The sequence below is a fragment of the Haliotis rufescens genome, unplaced genomic scaffold (assembly GCF_023055435.1).
Source record: "Haliotis rufescens isolate VD_foot unplaced genomic scaffold, xgHalRufe1.0.p SCAF_8, whole genome shotgun sequence".
Taxonomy (NCBI): Eukaryota; Metazoa; Mollusca; class Gastropoda; order Lepetellida; family Haliotidae; genus Haliotis; species Haliotis rufescens.
The window spans coordinates 35,801,145-35,818,200 of record NW_025964372.1 but is presented as its reverse complement, the minus strand read 5'-3'; the positions used below and the strand labels follow the sequence as shown (position 1 = coordinate 35,818,200).

Here is a 17,056-nt window from a genome sequence, read left to right as displayed (position 1 = left end):
GCTTATATTTTATTAGATTCCATGTCCTGATAACTGAAATATCAATAATGATTTACTCTCATTTCAGGACAAAACACTGTGGATTTCACACGGAGAATATTTTCTCTCAGGTCAATACAAATTAGTTTAGAAATAGAGTGAATATTTTACGGAGATGTTTATGAGAAAAGAAGTTGCCTTCTTACTGGTAGGTTAACGTCAATATCAGACATCACGGACGATTCAATCAAATCCATACATATGAACCTGGGTGAATGTTATCTGTGTTATAATAGGACAGTTCAATATTCAATGTTTTGCATGTCTATTGATTTGTTTAGGTTCACTAGGGGGATGCACGGCGTACACTGGCTCATACACACCAGGTAAACATACATCTAAGAAGCATATCCCACACAAGATTCAGCTGTACAGTTCTGGGTCCCATTCCTCAAAGTGATCTTATCGCTAAGGTGATTGTAAGTCCCATACTTTAACATAGGCTTACGATCATCGTAGCGCTAAGATCGCCTTGAGGAACAGGGTCCTAATCAATACACACCAGGTAAACATACATGAAACGAGCAGCCCACACAAGATTCACCCGTACAGTTCTGATCACTTCAAAAGCAGAGTCGGATCCAGGATTTTGAAAAGGGGGTGCACATAATACCTAAGTGACAAAGTGACTTGACCGAAGGTGCAGCCAACATGTAACGTGTCTGAAGAAAGGGGGTGCATGCACCCCATATGGATCCGACAGTGAAAAGAAATCTGAAATTCCCAAGACTGACTTTAAAAAATGCAAATCCTCCCACCTGACCAATCTGTTGATTAATTAATATTCTTGAATACTTCCAATAAGTCCATGCAGCAGCTTTGATAAAGTATCCTGATCAGCTTGTTGCTGTGGCACAGCCGAGCTGGATGGAATAAACACAAGTGATACTTCTCGTTCAGGCAACACACTCGATGTTATCGCAAACACAATTAAATAAACCGTCCACTTTTTTTATCCACCCCAGTGACCAGCTGGTAGAAACAAACTTGGTATCCCAACTGAATGAGCATCTTGTATAATTCCACCCTTTCTCCAAAACACTTAGTCCCAGTCAGCTGTCAGGGATGATGTGTCATCACCCATCAATCATCACATGCTGTATATATCACGATTGTTCCACATAGGTAGTATACTTCAACGGCCATGCAACTTCCTTGATGGAGACATCGTAAACACATAAAACAATTGGCAGGCTGGTCGAGCTAAACAAATTGTATTCCCCTCCGACCCACAGCTGCAGGGGGGATTATAGAGCTGTATACCAGTTGCTGAGGAGATGGGTTGATATGCTAATGTCACCTTGTGTAACAATGTGGCTCTGTGCGCACTGAGCACTTAGTGTCATGATATGCACTAATTTGTTACACAATGGATGAATAGCAACAGTTGAATTAGGAGACAGCTTCAAATAATTATCAGGCTTATCAACTGGAAACCACAATGTAATTAAATAACACTGATAAACCCTAGTATTACATTTACATTAATTCATATACACCACATAAAAAATGTTTATAATTCAAAACTAAAAACTCCTTGGACAAGGCTAAAAATGTTAATAATTCAAAACTAAAAAATCATTGAATATATTCCCTATTTCCACGTATTACCACCAACAGCCAACAGGAATATTGCCAGAATATTGGACAAGGATATATAATGTTAATAATTTAAAACTACAAATTCATTAAATATATTCCCTAGGAGCTATTTCCACATAATACTGACAACAGTCAACAGGAATGTTGTCAGAATATTGGACAAGGTTAATATTTCAAAACTACAAAATCATTTAATATATTCCCTAGGAGCCATTTCCACGTAATACCGACAACAGTCAACATGAATGTTGTCAGAATATTTGACAAGGTTAATAGTTCAAAACTACAAAATCATTGAATATATTCCAGGGGAGATATTTTCACGTATTACCAACAACTGTCAACAGCAATATTGTCAGAACATTGGACAAGGTTATTTTACCTTCTCCTTATGGTTCTAGCTCCCTGCTACATCCTCATGTAAAACATCAGTATCAGTACATGTCAAGGCACTGAGCAGCATCCCTGGCCGGGCCGGGACTCCAGACTCTCCTGTGACAGATGCCTGCAACTTATTGCATGTCTCTCGGGACGATGTTGCGGAGTGAAGATGTAGCAGGTTATTACTGCCGTCCTATGATCTTCCATGATGCGGAGGAAGTTATGTTTAAAGGTCAAGATGTCTGAAGGTAATTAAATAATCTGCTTGGCAACCCCCTGTGACCAGTAACCAACATCCCTATTGCATGTCCCGCTCAAACACACTCAAGGTCAATCAGCACTCTCACTTCCTTTCAATTATTTTTTTTTAAATTGATAAGTGCATTTTGTGCAGTTTATTGCAGTGATGTTTTCATCAGTGTAATTTTCTGTATTTGAACTATGTAGGAAGTGTAGAAATTCTGCAACCAATAATATTTCATATTTTTCTGTATATAACAGTTTAAGATGGAGGAAACATATGATCATCATCACTATCATTGTCGTCATCCTCATCCTCCTAATGATCATCATCATCATCATCATCATCATCATCGTCATCATCATCATCATCGTCATCCTCTTCCTCCTCATAGCTGTCATCATCATCATCATTTTCATCATAATCATAATCAATATTTGATTCATTAGTCCTCATTATAGAAAGAGTGAATATTGTTTTAATATCCCAGTTAGCAATATTCCAGCCATGCAAATATCTGGGACAGGCACACCATTGTTTTATAGTACAAGTAATCACAATCTGTGCCACCGTCATATGACTGGAATATTGCTGAGTTTGGCGTTTAACAACAAACAAACACAATCTGGGACCACCCAATCCCCACTTAAATCAGCACGTCGATGACCTGTAACAGGATCTACTATAACAAAACCAGAAGCTGTGTATACAGTAAGTATACTGATACTTCCAAACCTTACTTCAAACCTACTTCTGTGATTGCCTTTCAGTGTACCATTCACAGGCTTTCCTACAACCACCAAAAGAGACATGCCTTCACTTTCTGTAAACAATACGAGTGTTTTGTGACATGATATTAGTTGTGAGGATAACAGTCCAGTATTTATGAAGTTGCTAGTCAACTCACCTGTGATACCCAGTGAGACAATACCATGGTGTATCTGCCGAGATGGTAATCGATATACCTGTACATGGCATTATATAATGTTGGTGCTGCCACTGCTATCTATAGCTGAAACCCGATCCACGCGTGTACTGCAAAGCCCTATATACACAAGCAGGTATTTAGGTCTACCGGCCAGGAATACTGAGTTTGTTTATGAAGGGGATTATGGGTTCCTCGCAGATATGTTTTTTACCATCACGATTTTACTTTCAAGTGCAGGGTGGTCTGTTTTTTGTATGAATTGTAATGGCTGACAGAAAGTGAGGCTGTAGTGAAAGTTGTTTTTTTTTGTCACCATAGGTTTTATTAGGGGTTGGAGTTGAAGTGTACTTGGATCCAGGTTGAAGTGTGGGTGGGGCTTTGTGGTGAAGGGTGGTGGAGTTTTGTGGTGAAGTGTGGGAGGGGTTTGGGGGTGTGGGTTGAGCTTTGGGGTGATGTGTGGGTTGAGCTTTTGGGTGAAGTATGGGTGGGGCCTTGCGGTGATGTGTGGGTGGGGCTTTGGGGTGAAGTGTGGGTTGAGCTTCTGGGTGAAGTGTGGGCGGGGCCTTGGGGTGAAGTGTGGGTGGGGCTTTGGGGCGAAGTGTGGGTGGGGCTTTGGGAAGAAGTGTGAGTGGGGCTTTGAGAAGAAGTGTTGGTGGGGCTTAGGGGGGAAGTGTGGGTGGGGTTTTGGGGTGAAGTGTGGGTGGGGCCTTGGGGTGATGTGTGGGTAGGGCTTTGGGGTGAAGTGTGGGTGGGGCCTTGGGGTGATGTGTGGGTAGGGCTTTGGGGTGAAGTGCGGGTTGAGCTTCTGGGTGAAGTGTGGGTGGGGCTTTGGGGAGAGGTGTGGGTGGGGCTTTGGGGTGAAGTGTGGGTGGGGTTTTGGGGTGAAGTGTGGGTGGGGTTTTGGGATGAAGTGTGGGTAGGGCTTTGGGGTGAAGTGTGGGTGGGGCCTTGGGGTGATGTGTGGGTGGGGTTTTGGGGTGAAGTGTGGGTGGGGTTTTGGAGTGAAGTGTGGGTGGGGTTTTGGGGTGAAGTGTGGGTTGAGCTTTGGGGTGAAGTTGGAGGTCCTAAAATATGCTACCAAACAATAATTCTTGTGACTTTTAGAATCATAAGAAAACACTGACATTAGTGAGTAAGATCGAGCATAGCAGACCCAACCTTCACATTTCTTCAACTTAATGAAACAATCGATGCAGTTATTGTTAAATTTATATCTTGAGCAATCTCATCAAGATCAGATCAATTACTCTGATATGAGTGAGTGAGTTGGGTTTAACACTGCTTTGAACAGTACATGGCATGTCAGTTTGATGTGGGAGGAAAGCCCTAAGTAATACAGGTCTCAGACGTTTTATCACTTTGGTGAAACCCACGAGCACAGGTATGGTGCTGACAAACCTAGAAACATAATCAGGGTGAACCTAGAAACATAATCAGGGTGAACCTAGAAACATAATCAGGGTGAACCTAGAAACATAATCAGGGTGAACCTAGACACATAATCAGGGTGAACCTAGACACATAATCAGGGTGAACCTAGACACATAATCAGGGTGAACCTAGACACATAATCAGGGTGAACCTAGACACATAATCAGGGTGAACCTAGACACATAATCAGGGTGAACCTAGACACATAATCAGGGTGAACCTAGACACATAATCAGGGTGAACCTAGACACATAATCAGGGTGAACCTAGACACATAATCAGGGTGAACCAGGATTCGAACCCACGATAGGTTTCTGGTGTGCCCAATGATGCATCATGAAGATCCAAGGACACCTCCATAGTCGAAAATCAAATATCAGTGCAAATAACTTAAAGCATTACATAAATCTTTACAATAATCTTGATCATTTTATGCTCACTAACACCCTATGAAAATTACTTGAAAAACAATCTCCTTACTTGTTTAAAATAAACCAGCAATCCTGGCTATTTTCTTGAAAAACGATTCCGTCAAATGAAAATCAGATCCAGAGGCTTGAAAGTACAGAGTAAGTATGAAGGTAGGGGACGCGTGACTCAGTCAGTCAGCTGGTCCACACATCTGGCGACTCTAGCCGGTGTGGACAACACTGCTTCCACAATAGCTTATTCACACACTAATGCCCTTCTGCGGCAATAGCGCTGCAAATCTAGCAGTTTTACTGTCACAAAATAACAGAGAGAACAAGCAGAATGTTTTCCAGCTGAAGGGATGATAAGTATGCTATGTGTCATTATTCCATGTGATCAGCACAATCGGCCCGCCACAGGGGATGGTAAATAATTCATGGTTCCCTGACTGTTTATCAAATAAATCAATATTATTAATAATTACAGAAAGGTTGTTTCTTGACAAATGTGTTTATGTAATGCTGGTCGCCAGAGCAGCATTCATTGTTGCATCAATACGTCACAATACATCAGCCAAGGAAACAATGCTTGAATATACATCGGCCCAGGATACAATACACCAAGATACATCAGCCCAGGGTACAATACATTGTTATACATAGGCCCAGGATACAATACACTGTTATACATCAGCCCAGGGTACAATACATTGTTATACATAGGCCTAGGGTACAATACACTGTTATACATAGGCCTAGGGTACAATACATCGTTATACATCGGCCCAGGATACAATACACTGTTATACATCAGCCCAGGGTACAATACATTGTTATACATAGGCTCAGGGTACAATACATTGTTAAACATCGGCCCAGGGTACAATACATTGTTATGCATCGGCTCAGGGTACAATACATTGTTATACATCGGCACAGGATACAATACACCAAGATACTTCAGCCCAGGGTACAATACATTGTTATACATAGGCCCAGGTTAACAATTATACATTGTTATACATGGGCCCAGGGTACAATATACTGTTATACATCGGCCCAAGGTACAATACATTGTTATACATCGGCCCAGGGTACAATACACCAAAATACATCAGCCAAGGGTACAATACATTGTTATACATCGGCCCAGGGTACAATTCACTGTTATACATTGGCCTAGGGTACAATACACTGTTATACATCAATCCAGGGTACAATACACTGTTATACATCAGTCCAGGGTACAATACACTGTTATACATTGGCCTAGGATACAAGAGCTGGGTGGATGGGAAAGGATATTGGTTCAGGGACAGTGATAGAGATTGTAGAAAATCCAGACTTGCTTCATTTAGAGCTTTAGTTTTACAGAAAGAGCTGGGTGGATGGAAAAGAATATTGGTTCAGGGACTGTGATAGAGATTGTACAGAATCTAGACTTGCTTCATTTAAGATTACAAAATGACAGTCGGGCTGGACAGAAGGGAAAACAATTTGCTCCAGGGACTGTGAGACAGTCTAGAATACCTCCCACTGATGTCAGTCATGCTCTGTCTCTCAAGGTTGCTTTAAAAATGTATGTGTTAATGAGTTGGTGGCTTGTAGAAGCGATGATCTTATAAATGCTGACAATTCTTTCCTGACAAGGTAGCTATGACATTTGTTACATTTGACCACTTTCTAAATGACATTGTGTATTCATAGCTTTCGGCCATTGGAGCCGTGCCAATTTGCACTTATCAGGGGGTACACAAAGTACATGATCTAGACTACCAGTTGTCAGACTTTCACATTTCATCTTTTTTTGCTTGCAATGTTTTGTTTGTTGTTTATAAATGATGCACTCAGCAATATTCCAGCAATATGACAGCGGTCTGTAAATGATCGAGTCTGGACTAGACTTGGTTGATGCATGTAATGGTATCCCAATTGTGTGGATCTATGCTCAAGTTGTCAATCACTGAATTGTCTGGTCCAGACTCGAAACAACAAACAACAAACAACAGCCTACGGTCGATATAAATATACTTCTACTGGATGGACACCTGGGACAGTTAAGAACATTGTTATCACTATTGTAGTGCTCTGCTGTAGAGCACACAGTTTAAAGATTAAATGAGGGAGGCATAGTAACATACCTAGAACTCAGAAACTGTTTTCACAATGTAATTTAAATTCAGCAGAGGGTGAATATCACTTTTTATTGGTATACACTAACAATGATAACTTGAGAAAAACATATCTAAAACCATACTAGTGTTTTTGTTAACATATAGCTTAAGTTGTTTCTTTCATGATATCAGTCAATAAAAATGTTGTTGGTAACTTGTTAATGTTTATTTATCATGCCATGTCAGTAAGAATGTAACCTGTATGTACAGCCTCTCCACACATACATTGTTATATATGTACTATGTGCCTGTGGGTATTGATAATTGAGTATTGAGGAAAACTACACGCAATGCACCGCCTGCCACACCATACCACATCCTATGCAATGCCATGTTATACCACACACCACACCAAGCCACGCCACGCCACACCACGCCACGCAATGCCACAAAATGCCATGCCACAACACAACACAACACAACACAACACAACACAACACAACACACACACCACACGCCACGCCACCCCACGCCATGCCAACATGCCACGCAACACGCCACGCAACACGCCACGCCACGAAACACAACACACCATGCCACACCATGGCCATGCAACACCACACCACACCACACCACACCACACCACACCACACCACACCACACCACATCACACCCCACACCACGCTCACCCTATGTCACACCACACCACACCAAACGCAAACCAAGCACCACACAATGCCAAATATACTTAATGACAGCCTTTCCCATGATAGCTCTAACGTAGTCGTGTTACCATCTAGCTGTGGTACCTGAACACACCTGAACACACCTGAACACACCTGAACAGGTGTACAAAAGACACACAGTTGCTGGAGTTTGACATTATGCAAACATTTACTTTACATATCATCCATTTCATTTCAAAGATGTAAATAATCCATTTATTTTTGGAAACCCCATATACCTTTGCTGATGAAGATTGACAAATTTGATTAACATATAAATACCTAGATATTGATATCATATACAGCTACACAATAAGTGTACACTTGTCACGTTTTGTTTGTTTCAAAATTGTACAAAAATCGTTTATTAAGAAAAGCAACATACAAAAGATAAATTTTATTAACATTCAAATGCACTCTAAAACTTATGTCACAAAGAACACATCTTAATTCAATATATTTATGAGTTGACAATGTGGATAATTTGTGGTATAGTTCGGTGGCATCTACATACAAAAGCTGTAGTACATGCATACATTATACCTATACTGACCAAAACAAGTTAGGGATCATGAATATTTTTGGAGATAGTTTTATCAACTCGTATGCTCAGTCTTCACTATAAAATAATTTCAAAAAACAATTCATGATCCTTAACTCTTTTTTGTATATATAATGCAAACAACTCCACAACTTAATCCTAATCAAATGAGTAAACATGCCTGAGCAAAATAAGTCCTGGGTAAATAGTATATGGCCCACAACTGATCCCAGACTCTGCCAAACCTAGCTTCTATCTGATAACACAAGTCAGAATAGTGAGAGCCAATTACCTCACAGGTCACTGATCTCTATCAAGGATTAACCCATTTTATTGTAAACTAGTGTTAACCCATGTTATTGTAACAATTTATGTGACAAAACTGTTTACATACCTTTTAACAACATTCTTATCTGACTAAGTTTGTATAAAACTGACAAAAAAATCAAATAACCATTCTAACATGACTTTGATTTTGATTGGTCCTGATCAGATGAGAATCTGATTCAAATCACAATAACAACCTCTGAAACATCTGATTTGATTGCCACATCACCATAGAAGTTAATACTTATAATTTATACTTATAAAGAATTCTGTAATTGTCAGTTGGCATTTTGAAATGCTAATTTGTAGAACCCAAACCAAAGGCGCTGTGACAATCCTTAGTAAGGCACAAACATGATTTTTCAAAATGGCTGCCATTGTCGACATTTTGTTTAAGGTTTATTAAACATGAAATGAATTTGGAAACAATAATTTATGGAGCGATGGATACACAAACTCCTCATTATATATATCTATTCTGACATTTGTAAGCTAAATATTGTTCTTGAGTCTGCAATTATTCCTGCCAACATGTGCGATATCGTGTTCAGGTTTTTATCAACAGACACCAGCTGCTGCCCTGATTTGTTAAAATCACAAACATTGTGAAACCTGCTGTATTGAGTATGCATTAAAATAGCCATAACAAATCTATAGGCAATCAATAACTTCTTCTTGATTCAAAACAGGGACAAGCCAAAAATAGCAATCATCGATTTAAACCTTCACCACATTGAAAAGATCGAAGCATTAAAATCTACTCTACCTCTGATGCAAATGCTAATGAATTGCGGTACCTTTTAAGGCTAAATACGCCTTAAGGCATATTCCGTTTACGATACGTAATTTGAGTTTACAACAACATAGGACCTCAAACAAGGGAGGTAACTCAGATGTGAAATTGTGTAATCTCTTCCCATTTCCTATGGCTAAAGTATGGGTTAGTATTATACAAAACACCCTAGGACCACAAAATAACCATACAGTCAGACCAGCATAGCTTACGTACCACACAGGTAATTATAGTATTACATGGCGGAAGAGACGAGCGTTACGTCTGCTTATCCCCTACTTCCTGTAGCAGGTAGTGGTTGAGGGGTTGCCCACCTAGACCTGTCTACACCTGTCTACTTCTTGTCATAATACATGTAATAGGATTATTCTCATAATGAACTCATTATCCTTTTTAAACCTTATGACCCTAAATAAAATAATTGCTGAGAAACAGTTATTAGCCCTTTGTTAATTGAAAGAAGCTGAACAAAAACAGTAAAGGATCATGAATATTTTGGGGATATTTTTTTGTAGTGAAGACAGTTTCATAAAAACATTCCCCAAAACATTCATGATCCCTGATCTTTTTTGTCAAGTATATATAGATCATATGTATTTGTTATTAGTTATAAATCAAATACAATTGACACATATGATGTCAGAATTTCGTATGTATAAAAAATTTAAGTACCAAGTTGAAATAGAGACAGATACTGTATTGTTTCAAAAGTGAGCTGATTAGTTCTTATTATACTTATAACCAGTGATGTTAAATTGATTTGGACAAAAAAGAATAAATCCTACTGTCTTCATGTTTACTGTTTACATGATTTCATGATGGGTGAGTTGAGGTGAAATAGGGTTTAACATCGTGCTTTAGATTATTGCACTAATATATAGCAATGTGTGTGTGTGTGGCTGCTTGTACTAGTCCAGACTAAGGTACTGCGGAGGTACTGTGCCGCAGTTTAACATGAATAACCCACTCAGACACAGTATACTGACTCCAAGCCGACCAGTCCTTGTTTTAGCCCCTTAATGCCACGCCAGACAGGGTAACAACAAGTACCATCTTTTAACATCTTTTGGTATGATGCGGCCAGGGAAGGAACCCCAGACCTTCCGCTCTCCGAGCTGACGCTCTACCCCAAGACTACAGGGGCGGTCGAAGTCATGATTGACCACATATATTATGTTTCTCCTTATTTCAAGAAGTTAATATGTAAATGGGGTTTTACTCTCCAGTCATCAGTATTACACCTACCCTAGAGAGCCTATGTAAACAAGCCTGTCTGGACCAGACAAACCAGTGGTCGACGGTATCAACAACAATCAATGCCACCACCATTTTGACCACCTGATCCCAAGTTTAGTTAGCTTACTTTTGTAAAGACCTCCATAGCAAATTTGGCCTGGAATAGTCAAAACCAAAAATTTGCCGTAATAAACGTTCAGGGCGATAAGAAAAATGACCAAGAGGGTTGGGCTGGGACGGGTAAATCAGGTACTCGGGTCGGGTGGGTCCTGAGTAGGACCCGGGTACCCACAGGACTCCCCGGACCCGTGGTTAGTCACGTGATATAATGTTTAATGACATAAACTCACTATAGCTCAGTGGTTAGTCTACAAGTGATAAATGTTCGCATTTCTTTCTGACGATGCACACATTCCTTTTGACTTGTATATGTTTGAGTACAGAAAAAGCTTCAGTCAACTTCAGTGAACGCATGATCTGATTATTTGATACATGTATCTAAATAGTTTTATCCTTTGGCTGTGGTAAAACAATTACAAATCAGACATTTTGTTCCCAACTCTTGGGACTTGCAGTGGGTTACCCGGGTAGGGTTGGGTAATATGGGGTCGAGTACCTGGGTAGTAAATTTGGAATCGTCCCAGCCCTACAAGAGGGGCTTATTAAAACCACACATGATGATTAATCTTTTGACCTCCTCCCTAATCAGGTGATAATGGGTAAGCCATGATCGGGTGCTTCTGAAGAAGCTCATTAATTTAATTCTTAAGCCATAACAATATAATTCCTTAATTCTCACATTTTGTCATAAAGCAAATATTACAGGGTATATATGGTGCCTAATATGGCAAATACGGTACTTGGTTGGAATGGAATGGTGATAGATTTATTTATCAATGAAATGAACACAGTAGCGTGTGAACTTTGCTCTAGTGGTCCTTCTGGACTGACATTGTGACACGACAAACCTATAGATCACCTGAATCAGGAATCGTTACGATGATTCTCTCATCATCAGCAGCAGCTGTGAAGAAGGGCATGTGCTGGTCTTTGAATTCTCATCAGCTCTGTTTCTAGGACAATGTTAGTTACCTGTTTGTTGGACAATGTCAGTAGTGAGTGAGTGAGTGAGTTAGGTTTAACACCGCTTTTAACAGTATTCCAGTTATATCACGGCGTGTCAGCTTCATGTGGGAGGAAAGCCCGAAGTGATGCAGGTCTCAGACCTTTACCACTTTGGTGAAACCCACGAGCACGGGTATGGTGCTGACAAACCTTGAAACATAAATCGGGGCGAACCAGGATTTGAACCCACAATCATAGGTACACAAGGGACACAACTTGCAAATCGCTGTGCCTTAGATGACTGGGCCACCCATGCCCCTGGACAATATCAGTAACCAGTGACATTTCTATTGTTCTTCAGCAAGACCAACTATAGTTTTTGTAATGGCTTTTCTAAGCCAATATGTCAACAATCAGGAGAAAGGTTTTTGTTGGTTTGTTTGTTGTTTAATGCCACACTCAGCAATATTCAAGCTATATGACAGCGGTCTGTAAATAATCAAGTCTGGATCAAACAATCAAATGATTGGCAGTTTATCAAGGCTAAACGTCGTGAAAAACTCACTTTTGATGGACAAGTCTGTTGTCACCATTACTGTCACCAAAATTGGGAATTGCATCGGACATCATTTTTGTCACTGATGCATCAGGTTTGATAAAAGTCCTCCACATGTCTACCATAAAATATTTTGAAAGCTTTACTGAGGCCTCAAACAACTTCAACATTCCAACTCTTTGAACACCAGTCAACCACCAGCTTTTACTGCTGCGACATTGAGTTACCAGAGTCCCTGGGGTGATAGATAAAGCCTACATTTATCAAGGACATTATCTGCGTGTCAAACATCTTTGCTACTACATGTTATACACCATTTGAAAGGTCTAATCCTACTGTCATCACATTATTTAAAGAATGTTCTTACAACTAAATTAAGTTTGTTTTAATTGAAAAGTGTAAGCTAACACATTCATAACATCCAGATTAAGCACCAAGGAAGCAAAAATTGTGGCGATTTTTGGCAAGTGTAAGATTTCATAATATCCATTTTCCTATTTTCAATGGTTATGTAATCAGAAAATTATTTTAAAAACAATTTAAATATTATCTGCCATCAACCATTTTGAGATAAAAGTGGCTCTCCGGGTAATACCTCTGTTTCCAAAGCTTAATTGTACGAATAACATATGCGACCATTCCTTTGATCTTTGGTATCATTAGAAAGCTTATGACTTCAATAATATGACAGTAACCTCCCCTGGAGAATTTTTGTAGCTGTCACATGCAATTTTATTGGATAGAAATTGGTTTCTAATGACACTTCCTTTTGAAATCTGCTACAAGTATTGTGATTGGTCAAAATTAAGCATGTGACCTAAGGCAACCAATCAAATTACAGCAATGGATGCCATGCTTGTGTATGATAAATTACAGATTTAGGCAAAAGGTTTTGGTAAAATAGTGTTATTCTGAATGTTTCAAGCAGGAAATTGCGACCTATTTTAAAAATATGGAACTTCGTGGACATATCATGCTAGGTTATGAGCTGTGACATACTTGATATTGACCCGTTGTCGAAGCACGTGTCCAAGAATTTTGTTTTCAATAACATTGTGGGAAATTATGAATAAATTTTTAATCTGAATAAATTTTTAATCTATCAATAAAATATGATAAATCAAATTAAAATACATATTTCAGACATTGTGAATAAATCATATACTATTTTGACGTGGCTAGAGCCTGCCTGGTGTACCGGCCTGCGGTGTCTGGGGTCTCATGACGCCTTGGCTGGTGTACCGGCTTGTGTGTTGAAGGAGTCAAATGGTAAAGGCATCTCTCAATCACTTAGTCCATGTGTGTGTTGAGTTTCAAGAGGACATATTGGTGATGTGGAGCTATGATAGAGAAACGTGATGGAGGGACGAAGCTAGTGATATATTGCCTTTGTTTGTTTGGGGATAACAACACATTGTAACACATGTTTATAGATGTGAGGCCTGAAAAGGTAAACTTGGTACAATCTGAGAAATCCATACTGTTGTCATTAAGTTCCTGTCAACAGGACAATGAACTATGGGTAATAGAAGTACATTATATCAATACAAGGCTTACAGTGCATCACGGGTCAGTCAGGACTGACCAACACTCACCTGAGGTACATCAATACAGATGAGGGGAAATTGGGTTTAATGTCGCGTCCAAGAGTATTGCACTTATATAGCGTTGTGCATGCAAACTAGCCCAATCAGATACCATGCCACAGTTTAATATGAATACGCCACTAAGACACAGTATACTCACTCCAAGCCGACCAGTCCTTGTTTTAGCCCACTGAGATACCATGTCATAGTTTAACATCAATACCCCACTCGGACACAGTATACTGACTCTGAGCCAACCGGTCCTTGTTTTAGCCAACTGAGATACCATATACCATGCCATAGTTTGACATGGATACCCCACTCAGACACAGTACACTGACTCGGAGCCCACCAGTGCTTGATTTATCCCCTTAATGCCAAACACCAGGCAGGGTAACAACAAGTGCCATCTTTTAACGTCTTTAGGTATGATGAGGACTGAGATGAAACCACCAACTTCCACACTCTGGGCAGATGCTCTACTTCAATACAAACATGGACACTTATCGCAGCTGCAATACATGTTTTCACCATATCAACAGATCATTAATATCAGTTTAATTTTAAACAAGTGATTGAAAATATCAGTTACGCTGCATTTTCAGAATTTTGCCATAAATACTACATGTAGACAAAACCCCTCCAAGAATTATAAGGATTTGTCTTGAAGAAAATATGTGGACGTTTCCTCTAGCCCATCCACTCCCCAACATCTCATATTATCCTTAAAACTAACTGCACAAATTTGAATAAATTTCCATGAATCACAGATAAAGGTACAGGCCAAATTCAACCCACACTCACATGTTCAACATAAACCTGCAACATTAGACAGTATTCTTTACAAATGAAACACTTAAGTAATGTTTAATACTATGTAAAATAAAATAACTTTTTATAACCCTAGCAGTAGCATACCAAAGAAAACAAAATTAACCTCCCGTTATTATATAAGGAAAGAATCAAAGCAAATTTTGCCAGTGGCACCTGAGTGAAACAAGCATTAAATAGGTGGGCAGTAGGCCATAAAGGGCAGGTAATTGCCTTCTAATTTGACCAGGAGCTATCAACTTGACACAGTTGATGGAACATGGTATAAATCTGATGTAGACCCTCCTGGGACGATGAGCTGGTCACAGCTGGAGTCACACAGGGGCAATATACTCTATAATAGCATCACGCATGATATACCTATGTATTACTGATGATTTGGCGTACTATAGATGCTTATAATACTATTTAAACATAACCAGGTGGCTAGAGTTACAGTTATCTGCTAAGAAACTGAAAGAAGGTTGCATTCTGACTAATTCTGTTAAATTTATGTTGACATAATAATCAAACAACAAAATCTGATTATTGACGTGCTGATACCAAACGATGCTGGAGTTAATCCAACATGTAAATTTACTCAAATGCTAAATTTTTAGAACCCGAAAATATCAGAAAATGACAACATAGCATCGGGAAATATACTCTACATAACTCACAACTTTTAAAAACAAGGACAATATGGAGCACATGGGGAAATATACTCTACATAACTCACAACTTTTAAAAACAAGGACAATATGGAGCACATGGGGAAATATACTCTACATGACTCACAACTTTCAAAAACAGGGACAATATGGAGCACATGGGGAAATATACTCTACATGACTCACAACTTTCAAAAACAAGGACAATATGGAACACATGGGGAAATATACTCTACATGACTCACAACTTTCAAAAACAAGGACAATATGGAACACATGGGGAAATATACTCTACATGACTCACAACTTTTAAAAACAAGGACAATATGGAGCACATGGGGAAATATACTCTACATGACTCATGACTCACATCTCTCAAAAACCGGGACAATATGGAGCACATGGGGAAATATACTATACATAATTCACAACTTTCATAAACAAGGACAATATGGAGCACATGGGGAAATATACTTTATAAAATACAGAACTTAAATAAGCAAAATCAGTATAGGTGATAAATTGTATATTTCATGAGCATGAAAGTATATACAAAACTTTAGAGGTTATTGAGGTTGATACAACAAACACTGTATATTTAATGCCTATTCATGGTATTGCCATTTGTGAACTGGTTAAGGATAATGGTGATAGATTTCTCCTTGTAAACTAAATGGAGAGCATTCAGCAGTCAGTATGTTCAAACAACCATAACATCATGAATGTTCTGACAGGAGCTATGTTTTGTATATCATTTTCAGAAAGAATTCACACTTTAGGAAAGACTTTTTCATTTCTCTGTTCATGGATTTTGGGGTGGAAATCTGGGCTGGAAAACAATTAACATTTTCTGCTACTGAATATGTTTACCTGTGTGCATAGTTAGTAGTAAGCTTGTCTGGTGGTTTAGACTACCGGTATTTCAAAACATTATGAAGACATCACGCTATTGTTGTTGCAGTTTATACTGAACCAGGAATTCACTATACATTCTAAACTTGCATTCTGTGCAAGTGAAACATGCAACTACTGGTATAACCATTTTGCAAAATCATAGAGAAAATATATATCAACTACAACATGGTTTAAGTCAGAGAAATCACTCGAATCTGTGGATCCGAACCTGGAATCAATACATTCGAGTGATTGCTCCATTATGTAACCTACTGTCTTGCAGTACAATTTGTTTCTTCTCTCTACTTTTCATTGTTTAGAGAACCACGAAGATTCTGGGGTAGAATAGGCCTTCAGCAACCCATGCTTGCCCTAAAAGGTGACTATGCTTGTCATAAAAGGCGACTAACGGGATCAGGCGGTCAGGCTCGCTGACTTGGTTGATGCATGTCATCGATCCCAATTTCGTGGATCGATGCACATGTTGTCAATCACTGGATTGTCTGGTCCAGACTCGATTATTTACAGACCGCTGTCATATAGCTAGAATATTGCTGAGTGCGGCGTTAAACAACAACCAACCGACCAACCATCATTGTTTAGAGTCGACAGACTCCATAAACCTGTGAAAATAAAGACTTGCCCCTCAGTGGTCCTTCACCTTCCCCGGTCGCCGACACTCATGACTGACACAGGTATAAACATG

The 17,056-nt window shown here is 39.3% G+C and overlaps 1 protein-coding gene across 11 annotated transcripts in view; it reads right to left on the bottom strand.

The window, feature by feature from the left end:
* The window catches only part of LOC124141828, a 153,075-nt gene that overhangs the window by 117,542 nt on the left and 18,477 nt on the right, over positions 1 to 17,056 (bottom strand). For 6 of the 11 annotated variants that reach the window (XM_048389012.1, XM_048389021.1, XM_048389025.1 and 3 more), the window contains exon 1: positions 798 to 1,323. The exons of 2 other annotated variants lie outside the window; for them this stretch is intronic. The gene's annotated coding sequence lies outside the window, so the exon portion shown is untranslated. Of the gene's footprint in view, positions 1 to 797; positions 1,325 to 5,102; positions 5,122 to 17,056 lie in introns of those variants that run through there. 3 more of the 11 variants (XM_048389015.1, XM_048389022.1, XM_048389023.1) reach the window with 3 other exon arrangements.